The 17563-nt window shown below is 35.3% G+C and overlaps 1 pseudogene; it reads left to right on the top strand.

Annotated features, from left to right (window-relative positions):
* The first annotated feature begins 5980 nt into the window (after positions 1-5980).
* LOC136143083 (transmembrane protein 256 pseudogene) lies at positions 5981-6322 on the top strand (annotated as a pseudogene).
* Positions 6323-17563: the final 11241 nt, after the last annotated feature.

Genomic DNA, 17563 nt, shown 5'->3' with positions numbered 1-17563 from the left:
CGATAAGATTTTGGAGGGGGTAATATCACCTAGGCTACACCTCGGCATTATCACTTACCTATTTGCTTCTGCTGCTGAACAGGGAAGACCTCAGAGGATTTTATTTTCTATTTTTCACCTTGGAGTACATAGCACAGTGAAGATGGCAGCCATTTGGTCTTTCCTTAGCCCTGCCCCAAGTCGGTTATCCTTACAAAGCTGTCATCCACTTCCTCAATGTTCACTGTGATTTGCATACACAGTTCTGAACAATCAGAGGTCTGAAACTGGTTTCAGATGTCACTGGTTTACCCAGTTAACAGAAACCTAACAGAAATCTGTGAAATTTTGCCCAGCAGTGAACAATCGCTTTAAGAACCACAGGCTTATTTAAATATAGAAAAATTTTCTGTAGACCAGTGCTATTCAAGGTATAGTCCACTGAAGCACAAGCTCAGAATCATATAGGTCATTTTTTTAAACATGCAGAGTCCTATGCTTCATCCCAGACCAAGTATTATCATAGTCTCTGGGAGTAAGACCTCTGAATTTGTAATTTTAATAATTTCCTCAGGTTATTATGGTAGAAAGTACAAAAACCATTGCCGTGAGGAAATTTCAACAAGAAACAATAAAAATAAGAGGAAACATAAGCATATTCTGTATCACCACCTAGTTCTTTAATTGATAACAAATGGATAAATGATGTCACCCACATGCTTTTCCATATAGACATAATATTTGCTTCAATCTATGTAAGACTTTATACTATTCTATCAGTGTGCCAGTAGTACCAGGATGAGGGAGGCTAATTCACACTAACTAAAGTCACACTATATCAATGTATAAATCAGATGCCCATCCATTAGTTTATAATTGGAAATATTATAAACACAGGAATGTTCAGTTTGATAGCCAGCATATCCTGAATCTATTAGATAATACATGTACAAAACAAAATTATAATCATAAATTACCATGGTGAGCCTGGAATCATTAAAAAAAGAGTCAGTAAATATTCTTAATGATTACTGCCTCAAGATTTAATCTGATCTACCTACCAATCTCCACCATTGGGTTGGGGACTAGAGTATTCCAATCTGATAATCAGGGCACTCTCTTTCCTAGCCATTTCTGTAAACTCACAGCTAGTTCTATGATTTTCCCTAATGTAGTAATTTACTTTCTAATAATTCAGTCTTCCATTAACTGATTAGATTTTACCTTTTCAATTTATGAACACATTCTATTCATGCCTCCCTGAAGCTCAACCAAAACTTTGAGTGTTTCCGAATTGAATTATCTACTCACAAGCAGGCTCTTGGGTTAATTTTGCAGGTGGCTTATCTTCTATGGCTTTTAATTTTTCCCAGCTTCACCTTGAGTTTTTGACCCCATGGCACAGCAAAAAGGCAAAACTATGGAGACAATAAAAAAAAAAATCAGTGGTTGCCAGGGATGGGGCTGTGGGGGAGCGAGATGAATAGGCAGAGCACAGAGGATTTTTAGGGCAGTGAAAATACTCTGTATTATACTATAATGGTGTACACATGTCATCATACATTTATCCAAACCCAGAGAATGTACAACACCAAGAGTGAACCCTAAGGTAGACTTTGGGTGATTATGATGTGTCAGTGTAGGTTCATCTTTGGTTAAAAAAAGTACCATTCTGGTGAGTGATGTTGATAACGGGGGAAGCTATGCATGTGTGGAGGGCAGAGAGTATATAGGAAATCTCTGTACTTTTCTCTCAATTTTGTTGTAAACCTAAAACTGCTCTAAAAAATAAAGTCTTAAAAAAAGACATTCCAAATGAATTTACTATAAATGATAAGCATGTTGTACCATCTTTCCCAAAAGATGTTCAGCCATATTGGCATTTCCATCTTTTTACATCTCTACTCCACTTTGTCTGGTTTTGTTTTTGCTTTTTTTGATCTTATCTTAACCTTCTAAACAAATGAGATGATTCCTTTCCTGCCAACCCAATACAATTCTTCTCTGCGGGCACTCATTCTTATCTGAAGATGTTTTAAAAGGTCTAAAATATGTGTTTTTCACTGGCTGATAATCAACATTTATTTTTTAATGAAGACTGTATTTATAATTCATTTATCTAGGAAATCCTTTTTTCAGTCTTTGTTTAGGCCTCATAGATTGTGGAAGTATTTCAAAAGAGCAACTTGAGGAAAGCTAACCTTGTTACTTCAAAGTTATGGAAGCTCATTATGAAACTTTTATTCAAAAGCATTAGTTATGGAAAGCAAAAACAGTAAAATTAGTATTAAAATGCATGGATATGTGGTAAATTGAAAAGGACCTTGGATTTAGAAAAGGGTTCTAAAGCTGCATCTTAGCTATACTAGTTATATAACCTTAGGCTATTCTTTTAGCCTCTGTGAGCCCAGTCTTCACATTGACAAAATAAGAAAAGTTGTCTCTGTCTATTTTATGGGTTTGGGTGAAAATCAAATAAGGTAATATATGTGAACATACTTCGAAAAGGTAAATGTTACAGGCTGATGTAATTTCATATTCTTATAATTGTTAGTATTAAGAATTATCATGATATCATGAGGGCATAAAGGGAGGACCTATGACAAATTTTGAAATTAAAGTATATCTGAGTGACATTACACACACACACACACACACACATACAATGGTAAGGTTTTAGGAGGGTGCTATAAAAAATACAGATTGCTATGCAAATGTTGTGCATCACGTATACCCCACTTGCATACATATTATTCTTTACTCTTTTTTGTGTCCAGTCCATCCTCCACACTGCTAACTCTAGTCACCTTTCTTTAAAGTTGGTCACTCCCTAATGTTTATTTAATTAAATTTGAATTCCTTACTTTGGCAGAACGACCCTGATCTTGAGCTTCTCCAAGCTCATTTCTCCTTAACTTTCTTCCTCTTATTCTCTCTTCTTCCTCCATGTATCACTGAAATCCCTATGCTTCAGCCACATAAAATACCTCACTATTCCTCAGATATTCCAGTATCTTTCCTAACTCTTTGACTTTGTACAAACATGTTGCTTCCTTTGCCTAAAATACCTTTCTTTTAATCCCCAACTTTCCAGATCCTCCTAGCAGGAAACAATTTCTTTCTCCTTTATGTTTCCATGACATGTTTACTAATTCATTCAGCCAATATTTATTGAGTGCTTACTATGTGCCCAGCACTGTGCTAGAAAATGCTGGTGACATTACAATACAATCACGGTCCCTAAACTCATAGATTTTAGGACCACTCATATTAAATAAATAACCTACAAATAACTATTTAATTAAAACTGTGATAGTGCTACAAAGAAAATGCATAGGGTTTGATAACAGCACATAGCTAGTACTTAGTAAATGGGATCAGGGAAGACCTTTCTTTGAAAGAGGGATTTAAAATAAGACCTGAAAGATGAATAGTCATGAGCCAGGTAAAGAGGATGAGGGCCAATTCAAAGCAGAAGGAAAAACATATATGAAGGTACTGAGACAGGAGTGAGCTTGGCTCCATCAAGAAACAATAGGCTAATATGACTGGAGGGTAATGATTAATGGTGATGGTGGCATGGGATAATGCTGAGGAAATGGGCAGGAGCATGATCATGAAGGACCTTATTGACAATACTAAAGATTTTGAACTTTGTCCAAAAACTCATGGGAAAAGTTCTGAATAGAGGAGAAATAGAGACATGCTCATATTTGTATTTTAGAAAAATCATTCTCTCTACTATGTGGAAAAGAGATAGGAGATAAGATTGGATACGGAAGGAATGTTAGTCTAGGTGAGATATGACGGTTAGTTGGACTAGGTTGGGGCTAGAATGCTATGGCTCTTCAATAACATACTTAACTGGGCAACATATTGTACATCAAATGTGGAACCACTGAAAATTTTAAGCAGGGAAGTGACGTTATCATATATTCATTTTTAAAAGATCACTTTGCCCCATGTATGAAGAAATGATATTTTGGTTTAAGAAGGGATGCAGGAGACCAGGTATGATAATTTGGATGGGGTGGCGGCAGTCGATGAAGATGGTCTGGTCTAGGATGTTGGCACTAGAGTAGGAGACAAATGAGCAGATATGAAATACTATTTTGGGGGTAGAAGCAAGAGGACTTGGTGACTGATTGATATGGGGTAATGGAGAAAAAGAATTCAAGGATAACTACCGAGTATCTGGAACTCATTAGACAGAGGTGCCATTTATTGAGATGAGGTCACTAAAGAAGATTAGTAGTAAAAGGTGGGTGAGCAAATTCATTTCTGTACATACTAATTTTGAGATGTCTGCTAGACATCCAAATAGAGATTCTGAAAAGGCAGTTGATTATGAGTCTGGGGCTCCAAGGATGCACACTTGGCTGTCTACCTGATATTGATACTTCAGACTCTGAAGACTTGTAGACTTGAAGCATACTTGCAGACTCTGACGCTACATGGAGAACTTCTTTAGGGTAGCAATAATGATTAATTCATCTATTGTTTCCTGTGGCATCAAACACATAAGAAATGCTCGATATATCTGTTTATTTGAATTAAATTATGTAGTCAATTTCAGTCACTGTTTCATCACAACTCTAAACACATAATCAATGCTATACAAAAAAAATTATTCAGTAACTCATATGTTTTGTCTTTACATGACAAGTGGTAGTTTAACATGTTTTTTGAATGAATTGGCATAACTCAATAGATATTCTATCACCGGGTTTTTGGAATTAGAAGTGCTTGGAACACAAATTCTCATAAAAATACACACATGTTAGAACTTCCGGCTATGGCTAGGTGAGGAGGTTAGGAAATATTTCCAAAAAGCACTATAAACCTGGACAAGATTAAAAAAGCAACCATTTCAGCACTCTGGAAATTGACCAAAACTATATAGCCATCTGAGGAGTGTTTATTCCTGAAACATCACTGACCTTGGAGTACTAACTGTGGGAATCTGTGGCATTAGGACCTGGAGCTGCTCCTATACCCTCCACCCTCCAGTTCATTCAGCACAGAGTTTCTGTTAGGACTTATACACTAAAAGCCACAAAACATTGCTGAGAGAAATTAAAGAATATCTGAATAAATAGATATTTCATGCTCTTAGATAGGAAGACTCAATGTTATCAAGATAGTAATTCATCCTCAATTGATGGATAGACTAAATGCAACCCCTCTCAAAGTCCCAGCTGGCTTCTTTGCAGAAACTGATATTGATGAGCTGATCTTAAATTTCATATGGCAATACAAGGGACCAGAATAGCCCAATAAAACTTGAAAATGTGGAACAAAATTGGAGGACTCACATTTCCCAATTTCAAAACTTAAGATAAAGCCACAGTTAATCAGACAGTGTAGTATTGGCCCAAAGATAGGCATATAGATAAGTGGAACAGAATTCAAAGTTCAGAAATAAATTCTAAAATTTATGGTCAGTAGATTTCCAACAAAGGTACCGAGACAATTTAATGGGGGAAAGGATAGTTTTTTCAGCAAAGGAGTTGGGACAACTGGATACCCACATTTAAAAAAAAAATAGAGAGGGAATTCCTTGGCAATCCAGTGGTTAGGACTCGGTGCTTTCACTGCTGAGGGCACAGGTTCAGTCCCTGGTTGGAGAACCAAGATCCCGCAAGCTGCATGGTGCGGCCAAAAAAAAAAAAAAAAAAAATTAGAGAAATAAATTAGACCCTTAATTCGTACCATATACAAGAAATTAACTCAAAATGGATCACAGACCAAAATTTAAGAGCTAAAATATATAACTTCTAGGAGAAAATATAGGAGAAAATATTCATGACCTTGAGTAGGGCAGAGAGTTCTTAGATACAATATTGAAAGCATGATACATAGAAGAAAAAATTGATCAATTTGAATGTATCAACTTTCGCTCCTCAAAAGTCACCAATAAGAAAATAAAAGTACAAGCCACAGACTAAAAGAAAGCATTTGCAAATGATAGATCTAATAAAAAGCTTGTTGATCCACAGCCATGACCAGTCCAGGGGCTGCTTTCTGCTGTCTGGGTGCCTTGTCCGGAGTGGGGGCCTTAGGCCTGGCCTCCTATGGGGCACACTTAGCCCAGTTCCTGGATGCCTACAGGAAGGAGCTCTTTCACAAGACCAACAAACACCACTTTTTACACAGCCTGGCCCTGCTAGGGGTGCTCCTGTGCAGACAGTCCCTCTGGGCAGGGTTACTGCTAGCTTCTGGAACTACCTTTTTCTGCACCAGCTTTAACTACCAGGCTCTGAGTGGACACCCCAGCACCCATACTTTGGCCCCTGTGGGAAGGAGCCTGCTACTCTTGGGCTGGCTTGCCTTGGCTCTTTGAGCTTCCTTGTGTTTAATTTCTGGGGACATTTTTTAGAATTGGAGCAGGGATGGGATTAAAAGAGAAAGGCAAATTAAAAAAATAATAATAAACTAAGAAGCTTGTATATAGAATATTTGAATAACTCTTACAACTCAATAATTATTAGGAAGACAAAAACCTAATTAAAAATAGGCAAATGATTTGATTAGACGTTTCATCAAACAAGTTATGAATAGCTGAAAAGGATATGAAAAGATATGCAACATCATTAGTCATTAGGGAAATGTAAATCAAAATCCCAATTAGAAACTACTACATATCCACTAGAATGGCTATAATAAAAAATACAAATGGTACTAAGTGTTGGGGATGCAGAGAAAGCAGACCACCTGTGCATTGTTAGTGGGAACATAATATGGTACATACACTTTGGAAAATATTTTGCAGTTTCTTAACAAGTTAAACATAAATTTATCATATAATAGCCATTTTACCTTTAGGAATCTAACTGTAAGAGATAAAGATATATGTCCAAAAATATATGTCCACACAGAGGCATGTTGTAACTATTCATAGTAGCATTATCCATAATAAGAAAAAACTGGAAAAAATCCAAATGTCCATCACCTAGTAAATGGATGAACAAAATGTGATATATTTACACAATGGAATACTATTAATCACTTAAAAGGAACAAGCTATTGATACATGCTACAACATGAATACACCTTAAAAACATACTCAGTGAAAGAAGCTACACACAATGGACCACACATTATATGATTCCATTTATATGAAATGTATAGAAAAGGCAAATTTACAGAGAAAGAAAACAGAAGAGTATTTGCTTAAGCCTGGGCATGGGAGAAGAGATTAACTGCTAATGAGTATCACAGAATTTTTGGATGATGTAAAAATTTTTAAATTGAATTGCAGTGATTGTTGCACGATTCTATTAATTTACTAAAATCATTGAATTATACACTAATAAGAGTGAATTTTATAGTATGTATACTACATTTCAATAAATCTTTTTTAAAAAACACAGAGATATTTTAAATGGAATAATTTGGTGGACTTCCTTTACGGCACCTACATGGCTTTCCTCAGGCTTACCATATTTTCGTAATTTCTTCATTTACACTAACACTCCTTACATAACAATGAGTTACAAGCCTATATTTCCAGCCCTGACTGTGAAGCTTTTTCCCAGTTCTAACCTCATATATCATTACGTTTCAGACTACTCCCTGCTAACTAACTTCTCCACCTCAATAAACTTTCCTTCTCATTTTCCCATAACTATTAGTTATTCCTGCTTTTTACATCTTCTCATACCCTTAATACTGATATAAAACATTTTCACATGATATGTTTTACTTATTAATATAACTGCTCCTGGGATACTGCATGCTTTTATTTTTTTTCTCTCCTAAATTAGACTGTGAGCTACATCAAAGGCAACTTTCATAGTTTTTTTTTCTGTACCTTCAAAACAATCAACACAGTGCTGAGTCTACAGAAGGTGATCATTAAATGAATGCTGATTTAAATTAATAATTTGCAATTCTTGCATTTGTTTATCATAAGTTTATGAGTGCCTACTATGTGTAAAACACTGGATTCAGTGCCATCAAGGAAGCAAAGAAATATATGATACATGATCTCTCTTCTGAAGGAGTTTATAATCAAGCTGGGCACATAAAGAGTTAGCAAATACAAGACTACCATTCAAAAAGGATGTCAAGAAGCAATCCATGATTAAGAAAAAATGAGGAAACAAAACCAGTGATTCCAGGATCAGAAAAAGAGCTAAACTGAGCCTTAGAAGAGATAGGTTGGATATTAAAAAGTGAGAAAGGTTGAGAAGATTTCAGGCAGGGAAAATGGACTGAGAAGGGCAGAGATGAGAATTCAGAGTTTATGTAGAGGATTTGGGAGAAAATTAAGGTAGAAAAGTGGATTGAGGTCAGAAATTGAATAGCCATGAAGGCCTGATTAAGTTGTCCAGATTTTATTCTGTTAAAATAGTCATTTACTGAGCATTTACTATGTGATTTGTGGTTTATATGCATAGTGGGCATTTGTTGTATGTTGGATATTGGGTATCCATTCCCTCAGTCTCACAGCACTGATTTTCTTTTGAGAAGAATTCAGTGGGACTGTAACTAGAGGCCTTACCCTATTGTAGTTAAGGGGCAAGCAATTAAATTGAAAGTGACTGAAGTTTCAGTTTATCTCATCCTCAACATAATGTTTAGACTATTCTGGTTATGAGGCCCTTGTGTTTTCTGCTTCCTAGGTATTCAGAGCTACTTCAGTTCCTGCCTGTTTCCAGACCTGACTCACCAGCTTTCCACAGATTCTGTGATACCTTGTTATTTTCCAATGAATTAAACTTTGAATAAAATAGCCAGAGTTGATTTATGGTGCTTGCAACTGAAAAGTCCTAATTGATATAGTTATATAATATTTTCCACATTCCACTGATAAAGAGACTGTGGGTTAGTGAGATTAAGTAACTTCCCAATGCCAGACAGCTAGCAAGTGACAAATGTGGGTATGTTTGATTCTGGAATCTAATTTCTATAAAATTACTTACCAGAGGCTGCATGGCATGACCAAGACTCAAACTCTAGTTTGTCTGACTTCGAAACTGGTATTTTTTTTCCTTACACCACTCTGCCTTTCAATGAGAATTCACTGTAGATCTTCAAGAAGGGTATGATATGATGAAAATGGCATTTTAGAAAGGTTAATTTCACAATAGAATGTAGGCTGGAAGGGAAGCAAGAGAGCTTGATGTAGGGAGATAGATGATGAGGATGAGGTAAATAATCCAGGTGGAAAATGACAGTGGTCTGAAATAGTGAAATGACAGTTAGAATGCAAGAGAGTATAGATGGGAACAGTAACTAGAATATCAGTTGTCATAGCTATCTCTCTGAAATGTTCATCCCATTAATTTTTACTATTTTATAATAACTTCGGTTCAGTGATTTCAAATTTCAGTCCAGTAAGCCTATGTCTTTTACTGAGTTAATCAGAAACTCTTAGTAAGCGTATTATAAATGTACATCATTTGCAGCTAAATTATATGTACATCATTTGCAGAAAAATGCAATTTGCCTAGTGATTTTATGATCAAGCAATATTTTATGGCTTTAAATTTCTTCAAACCATCACAAAACCACAAGAAAGAAAGGATATCACAAAATCCAAATAGTTATTTGTAAGAATTGGCCTAAGTTTTCCCCACAAAGATAAAAATAAACTTCTCAGAAGAATGGTTATTCTATTAATGACCTTCATTTTCCAGGCAACCTGAGCCTCTAGAAGCAAGAGTCATTTTCTCCATTAAAAATGGCTGTACAAGTCAATAGGAAAAATGATATGAGTTTTGAAATAAGAGGAAAGGAAACAATTTGAATGAAAGAAATGTATACAGATCAGGCTATATAAGTGCTGCTCAAGCAAAAGATACTTCATACTTTGCAAAAGCAATAATTGGGACAGTACTCAAGCTCTCCATATAAACCTTGCATGACTAAACAACAACCCAAACTTTGCGCAATGTTATTCATTGTTGCCTTAACTTTTTCCTTTTTAGTTACAAAAATAATATATGCTCATTATTTTAAAATTCAAAAAGTACTTCAGAATAGAAAATAAAAGTTTAAAGCTTTTTCTTCTACCTAATCACATCAGTTTGGTGTGTATATTTTCAGACATTTTTCTATGAGTATGAAAACATACACACATGCACACTCCATATATGTACCTTTTTATATGTATTTTTTACATAGATGAGATCATACTGCAGATATTGCTTTGCAACTTGGCTTTTTCATTTGACACTCTACTGCGGGCATCTTTTGCACATATTGAGAACCAGCTCTTTTGTTCTGTTACCAAGGCAGATGTGTTCTCAAGCCCTAGTTTCTGGCATTTTCCCAATCATTTAAATGCTTCAATAACTGCTTTTTGTGTTAAAAAAAAACTTGACTTCCCAAGGAAAAGTACCTTTTAAATAATAAGGAAATTGGGGAATTTGTTTCTTTTCTTTTTTTTTTTTTTTTTTTTTAACATCTTTATTGGGGTATAATTGCTTTACAATGGTGTGTTAGTTTCTGCTTTATAACAAAGTGAATCAGCTATACATATACATATGTTCCCATATGTCTTCCCTCTTGCGTCTCCCTCCCTCCCACTCTTCCCATCCCACCCTTCCAGGCTGTCACAAAGCACCGAGCTAATATCCCTGTGCCTTGCGGCTGCTGGGGAATTTGTTTCTTAATATGCTACAAGAAAGGAAAATTCAATGTGACATGTAGATGCTTAATTCAAACAGCAAGGCTCTGGTAACAAACAAAATCTGGTTCTCAGAGTAGCCTTTTCAAAAAATTATTTTATTGTGATAAGAACTCTTAACATGAGATCTATCCTCTTAACAAATTTTAAGTGTACAATACATTATTGTTGACTATATGTACGATATTATACAACAGATCTCTAGAGCTTATTCATCTTACTTAGCTGAAACTTAATTTGTGGCTATTTTTATGATATCCAGAGTACAATTTATTAAAAGGAGATGCCCTGATATTTTGATATATATTTTCCTTTAAATGCCGATTATTTGTAAAGGAACTTTCAGATAATTATTTTCTATAAATCTTGTCTTATGAAAGAAAATACTAATGAAACAGAGGGTTAAGTAAAGAGGCATTTTAATTTAATATTATGGATCCTCATTAAATTCCAGAATTTTTCTTCTAAAGACTCTGCATAGTCTCCTAGCTATTAATAAACTATGTGAGGTGCTCTTATTTAGAAGTTGGTTGCTAAAAACTAATTTTTTAAATACTGAAAATGTACTAATGTGATTTGCTGCATGGCAGGTATGCACCAGTAAATCTGGCATATTTAGGAGATGCGACAATTGTTAAATAAAAGTAGGATGTAATTAAAGGTTAAAAATGTTTTTTACTTCAGTAGCAAGTAAAAACACTCCTGCTCTCAGGAATCCAGTTCATTAGTTTAAGAAGTTGGTTTTTTAGTACTAAGTTTGTTCTTGTGCAGAGCAATACTCTGTGTGAGGATGGAGAGTTACATACAAGAAAATATCTCAGTCCCCGTCCTAGGGAAGTTTAAAATATTTGGAGAAAGAACGTGTGTTTGTAAAAGAAATGTGGCTATGTGGTTCTGTTATAATGTTTATCAAAAAGTATACAAAACTTTAATGTAGCTTCAGTAAATAAGCCCTGAAATAAATGAAGAGTTGAAGAACTACATCCCACTGGGCAAGCATTCTTAGAAAACATAAGTTTAGTAAGGAAGTTAGAATTCACTGATAGAACACTCACCATGTTCAAAGCATTTTTACATGTATTATGTTATTTAAAGCTCACCATGGTTCTATGAGGAAGGTACCCTCATTTCACAGATGAGGATACTGGGGCAAAGGGAGTTGAAAAATTTGCCCAAGGTCACCAGATACAGCTTATGCTTATATGCACAGATCTGATTCCAGACAGTGGAGTATCACCAAAACTTTGGGATTAGAACAGGGATAGGATAAGTATTTTCAGGAAGACTTTTCAAAACACTATGTATAGCATGAAGCTAAGGAGCAGCATGGAGAGCACTGTAAGCAGATTGGTCATGTAGTCTAATAATTCATGTAATTCTGTCTCTGCCATTTTTAACCTTTCTTCCAAAGAAGGCTGGACACATTCTCACAATGACAGATAATGAAATTGTGTTAATTAGAGCATTTGGTTACCTCTAAACAAACAATGCTTAATTAGCCTTTTAGACAGACAGACATTGGTTATAAAACAAGACAGACAAAACTGGTCAATATCATAATTTTGAAATTTTGGTTACAACTGTTTTAAAAGAGTCACTAAGACACAGTTATGAATCTGGAGAGTTTATGGTTGCATTTTTTGTTTCTTTCTCTGTATTAAATAGATTTTTTGATAACTAAAACAATGAGTTCATTAGCCATCCTGTTCATTTACTCGACTGTAGTTAGTCATGATGTCATTTCCTCGCCTCTTCTCTTTCATTGATGAGTTACAGAAGAGTGAAGAGTTAGCTATCTTCACCTGGAAAGTATTAATACTAACTAGATTTGCTGAAGCATTAGTCTTTACTACATGATAAGCATGTAATTTAACTGAAAGGCCTGCCACAGTGGACAATAAACCAAGGATATTAGTTCTCACTTTAACAACAAAATGTGACTTTGGGTCACAAGGCAAATTTAACTTATCTTCTAAGTTGAAAGGTATGGTTCGCATATAAAACACAGCAACTCAAGCTGATTAAACTTATTAGCCTTGGCCCTGGATCATACTTACTTAACTGGGATAGGAATCCCTATGCAGCCTTGTGAATGGTATAATAACAGACAGCACTTATAGAACCTTTATGCATATGAATAAAAAACTTACACAGATTAGCCCCTTAATGCTTATGTAACAACCCAATAGGGCTATTCCCATCATCATCCTCTTTTTAAAAGAAAACTGAGAGTTGGAGATGTGTGACTTGTCTAGGGTTATACAGACAGTAAGCGGAAGGATTTAAATCCAGGCAGTCTGACCCCAGAGCCTGTGCTGTTGCCTGAAACACAGGAAAATGGAGCGGATCATCATAGTGCATCATCCTGGGTGTCAGTTTTACTCAGGGACCAGGAATCTTATATAAAAACTATGTCAATAAATTATGGAACACAAGTCAAATATTGAAAGGAAACGTACAGATAAAATGTATAGATTTCAAGGGAGTTTCCTGCTTTCAATGGGTAGCTTCAGATCATATCTTCAGGCTCCTCGAAGTACAGGTTTCTTTGCTGCTGGGGATACTAAATGGAAAAATTCCTAGGATATTTTTCATTTAACTGTGGATTGAATACATTGGCATTTACTTTAAGCTCTGACCTCCCAGTATTTGGCTGTTAACTAAATAAAGTCATTAGGCATGTTAAATTTAATGAAAACCATCTTTTTCATTAAACCAGCTTGTTCTAGTATACCTTGCCAGTTCAAGCTAAGTCTCTTGTAAGTCAGAGGAACTTGAGTACTGATGCCCCTATAGGTGCTAATACCATGAGGAATGGAAAAGTGGCCAGGGCTGTCACTTAACTCCAGTTCTAGTACCTCTGTCCAAGAGTTCATTCACTTCTGTTCATTAAAGATGGTATAGTAGAGTGGTTAAGAACTCAACTTCTGGAATCAAACCATCTGGTTTCACGTCTGGGCTTTTTTGATTATAAATTGTGTGACCTTGGACAAGTTATTCACTTAGTCTCGGTATCCTCATTGAGGATATAATACTAAGGATGAGATGAAGTTGTCATACAAGGATAGTATAAGGATGATAATGAACCCCTCAATGGGTTCATTAAAATACTAAAAATAAAGCACTTAGTCCAGTGTCTGATACACGAAAGTGATAAATAAAGTTAGTTATTATTATTCAGTGACAACTATGCACTACACAATGCTTATGCTTAGGGTAATCATCCATTATTAGAGGACCTGAACAATCTTTATTTACTCCTTAATTTGCCCCTAAACCAAAAACATTAACATTTGTGAAAATGACTTTTTGCATACATAATAATATACATAAAAGTGTGTTAACTGCAGAATTGTTTGTAGTGACGAATACATGGAAAGTCCTAGAATGTCAATCTAATAAGGAAGGCCTCAGTTTTCCCAGTCTGTATAAGGAGATTGGACTAGATCATTTCTAAAATCCCTTCCACCTCCAACAAGGATAATATTTTCACCAGTTGTTAGTTAGGCTTGACACCAATATGCTAAGCAATAGAACTGAGACAGGAAAATCTAAGGTATTAGGTGGGTATTTAAAATTAAGTCACAGTGCACAGTAGTCTACAATTAACCAACACATATAAAGTTAAAAAAATATGTTATTAATATCAAGGACAGAAATCATTATTTAACACATTGGGAGTTATTATATTTTAAGATGTATGTAATTAATTGTATGCAAATTTTATACTCTTAACCTTTATAATGGAATAAAAAATAAAAGGTATCAAAAATAAACATGAGATATGAGTTTGAGGTTTAGATAATGAAGATGTATAATTTAGGACTATCAGGAAGTTTGAAAGTTCTCAAGAAAGAAAGGGGGCTGTGTGTGCTGTAAAACACTAAAACAATACTTGGTTTGAATTTTATTTAAAATTGTGTTGATTTTTTTTTCTTTGAAATAACAGGAGACATTCTGTAGGCAGACAATGCCAAGCAGGATGAGTAGTTATTTGACATTAGAACTATCAGGACCTAATATTATTATTAATATCAAGGAGTTGCCAACATCCATGAAATTTCCACCCTCATGCATATCTGAGTTGGAAAATCTCTATTTGTAGAGTCCCATGCTGCTTCCAAAATAGAATTCACAGTATAGTCACAAAGAAATGCTATGAGTGGCTTGAGACTATATAATAAGAAAGGTTCCTTTACACATAATCTTGATCAATAATATTATGAAAAATAGTAAACAATGTTGAATTTGAGGTCTATGTGCCATTTTTAGCCCCATTTTATTTTATTTATTATTTTAAATTAATTTTTAATTAATTTATTTTTAATTTTTATTTTTGGCTGCATTGGGTCTTCACTGCTGTATGCGGGCTACCCCTAGTTGTGGCGAGCAGGGCCTACTTTTTGTTGTGGTGCATAGGCTCTTCATTGCAGTGGCTTCTCCTTGTTGTGGAGCATGGGCTGTAGGTGTTTGGGCTTCAGCAGTTGCTCAGTAGTTGCAGCACGCGGGCCATAGAGCACATGGCTTCAGTAGTTGCAGCCCGTGGATTCAGTTGCTGCAGGGCTCTAGGGCATGCGGGCCTCAGTAGTTGTGGCGCACAGGCTCAGTAGTTATGGCTCACGGGCTCTAGAGCACAGGCTCAGTAGTTGTGGCGCACGGGCTTAGATGCTCCACGGCATGTGGGATCTCCTCGGACCAGGGATCAAACCCATGTCCCCTGAATTGGCAGGCGGATTCTTAACCACTGTGCTACCAGGAAAGTCCATAGCCCCAATTTAGAGAGGAAGAATAGAGGTAATAAAAGTGAGTTAGCTTGCCCAATATCTAATACAACCAGTAAGAGGAAAAATCAGGATTCAAGCCCAGCAATTCTGACTCCAGAACCTGTAATAAAATCACTTAGGTCATAAAGTCTCACTAAGGAAATCAAATGCTGAAACTTGATTATTATTGAGATTCTAGTCTTTTAAACTCTAAGAAAGGGTTTTTAAAATTATGTGTATGTTGTTTGATACAAAAATGACCATCACCTCTGAAGAGCTGTGGAATAGGTATTTGTTCCCACCAGCAGGAATATTTGCAATTCCATAAGACTTACTTTTTCTCAGTGGACGCACTTAATCAAATTAATTAAATATATTTGGGTATTCTGGATGAAAAATGGCAGAAAATATCATTTGGGCTTGTTCTACATTGTCCAAATATAATACAAAATTTAGAAATAGTTACGGTAGTCATACATACATGCATGGACACTGCTCACCATTCAAATCCTTTGAATTTTTCCTCCCTTTTTAGTCGAATGAAATAAAATGCTTCCAAACTTGCAATTAAAAAGGTTTGCTTTATTTAAGTTTTTATGTGAGAATTCTTCAAATGAGTACTGTGGGCAAAAGATTCTTGAGTGTCCTTATAGAAGTGTTTCTCTGTGATGTGGATTTACATTTTTGAACAATGTATGCTATTTTTAAGTTGAAAACTAGCATTAGAATAAATATCCAAATTAGTAACTAATTTTCCTTTTCTGCTATTGCATTAATTGTAACTGTTCTCTTAAATTCCATGCAGTTAAGGTTATAATGCCAGAAATGTAATTCACAAATATTTCCTTTTAAAAATCAAATGTTATGGGGGAATATTCCATTTGTCTCAAAAAAGGTTATGCATGTTCATTGGTACAAAGTTTGATATGTTTATTAAATCAAGTTTCTTAAAAATAAAATGTTATAGCTACATACCATATTTATTCATTTGTGTGTACCCTTATTTTAGGAATGAGTATGGAATGATATAATTTTGATTTGAAAAACAGTAGTGTGAAATACTAACCAATTTTTATTACTATTCCTTTTTAAACCACAATTTATTAACAGCTTGAAAAAGCTGTCTATTTAATTTTACCAAAGAGGTCTCTCTTAACCAAGGCGAGAAAAACAGAGGCATTATTTTTACTCCTGAATAATGCTAGCTACCATTCCTGTGGCTGGATTATAGACAGCTACACACTGGCAACTCCAGAAACTAGAAGAGCATTTGATGTTTCTTGTGTTGATTGGTTTTCTAGGTTATTACTGTTGTTATTTGCCTCTTTGTCTCTCTTCTGAGAGCAGAAATGAAAGGCCAAGGATGAAGATCCACCTTCTATAACTGTCTCCACGGCAATGAAATTCTGTTATCCTACAATTTGGTTCTATTTTCCTCTCAAATAGACCTAACAAATATTTACCAAATAGGTGATTAAAATCAGTACACAAGTGAACAGAATAGAGAGTACAACACACACCCACACATATATGGACAACAAATTTTTGATGAAGGTGCAAAAGTAGTTCAGTAGAGAAAGGAGCTTTTGTAACAAATGATGCTGGAACAGTTGGTTACACATTTGCAAAAAAGAAAAAAAATTAAATCCACATCTTCTACCACATACAAAAATAGATCAGATTGAAATATAAAACCTAAAAGTATAAAACTTTAAAAAAAGATAGAAGAATATCCTTGTGACCTTGGGCCAGGCAAAGATGATACCAAAAGCATGGGAACCTAGGGACAGGACAGGAATGCAGACGCAGATGTAGAGAATGGACTTGAGGACATGGGGAGGGGGAAGGGTAAGCTGGGATGAAGTGAGAGAGTAGCAATGACATATATACACTACGAAATGTAAAATAGATAGTGGGAAGCAGCCTCGTCACACAGGGAGATCAGCTCAGTGCTTTGTGACCACCTAGAGGGGTGGGTTACGGAGGGTGGGAGGGAGATGCAAGAGGGAGGGGATATGGGGATACATAAATACATATAGTTGATTCACTTTGTTATACAGCAGAAAGTAACACAACATTATAAAGCAATTATACTCCAATAAAGATGTTCAAAATAAAAAGCATGGCTCATAAAATAAAAAAAGATGATATATTGGAGTCTATCAAAATTACAAATTTTTGCTCT

This window comes from Phocoena phocoena, chromosome X, assembly GCF_963924675.1.
Source record: "Phocoena phocoena chromosome X, mPhoPho1.1, whole genome shotgun sequence".
NCBI lineage: Eukaryota > Metazoa > Chordata > Mammalia > Artiodactyla > Phocoenidae > Phocoena > Phocoena phocoena.
Note: the sequence above shows the minus strand (reverse complement) of the source record. Positions and strands in the feature narration are given on the sequence as shown.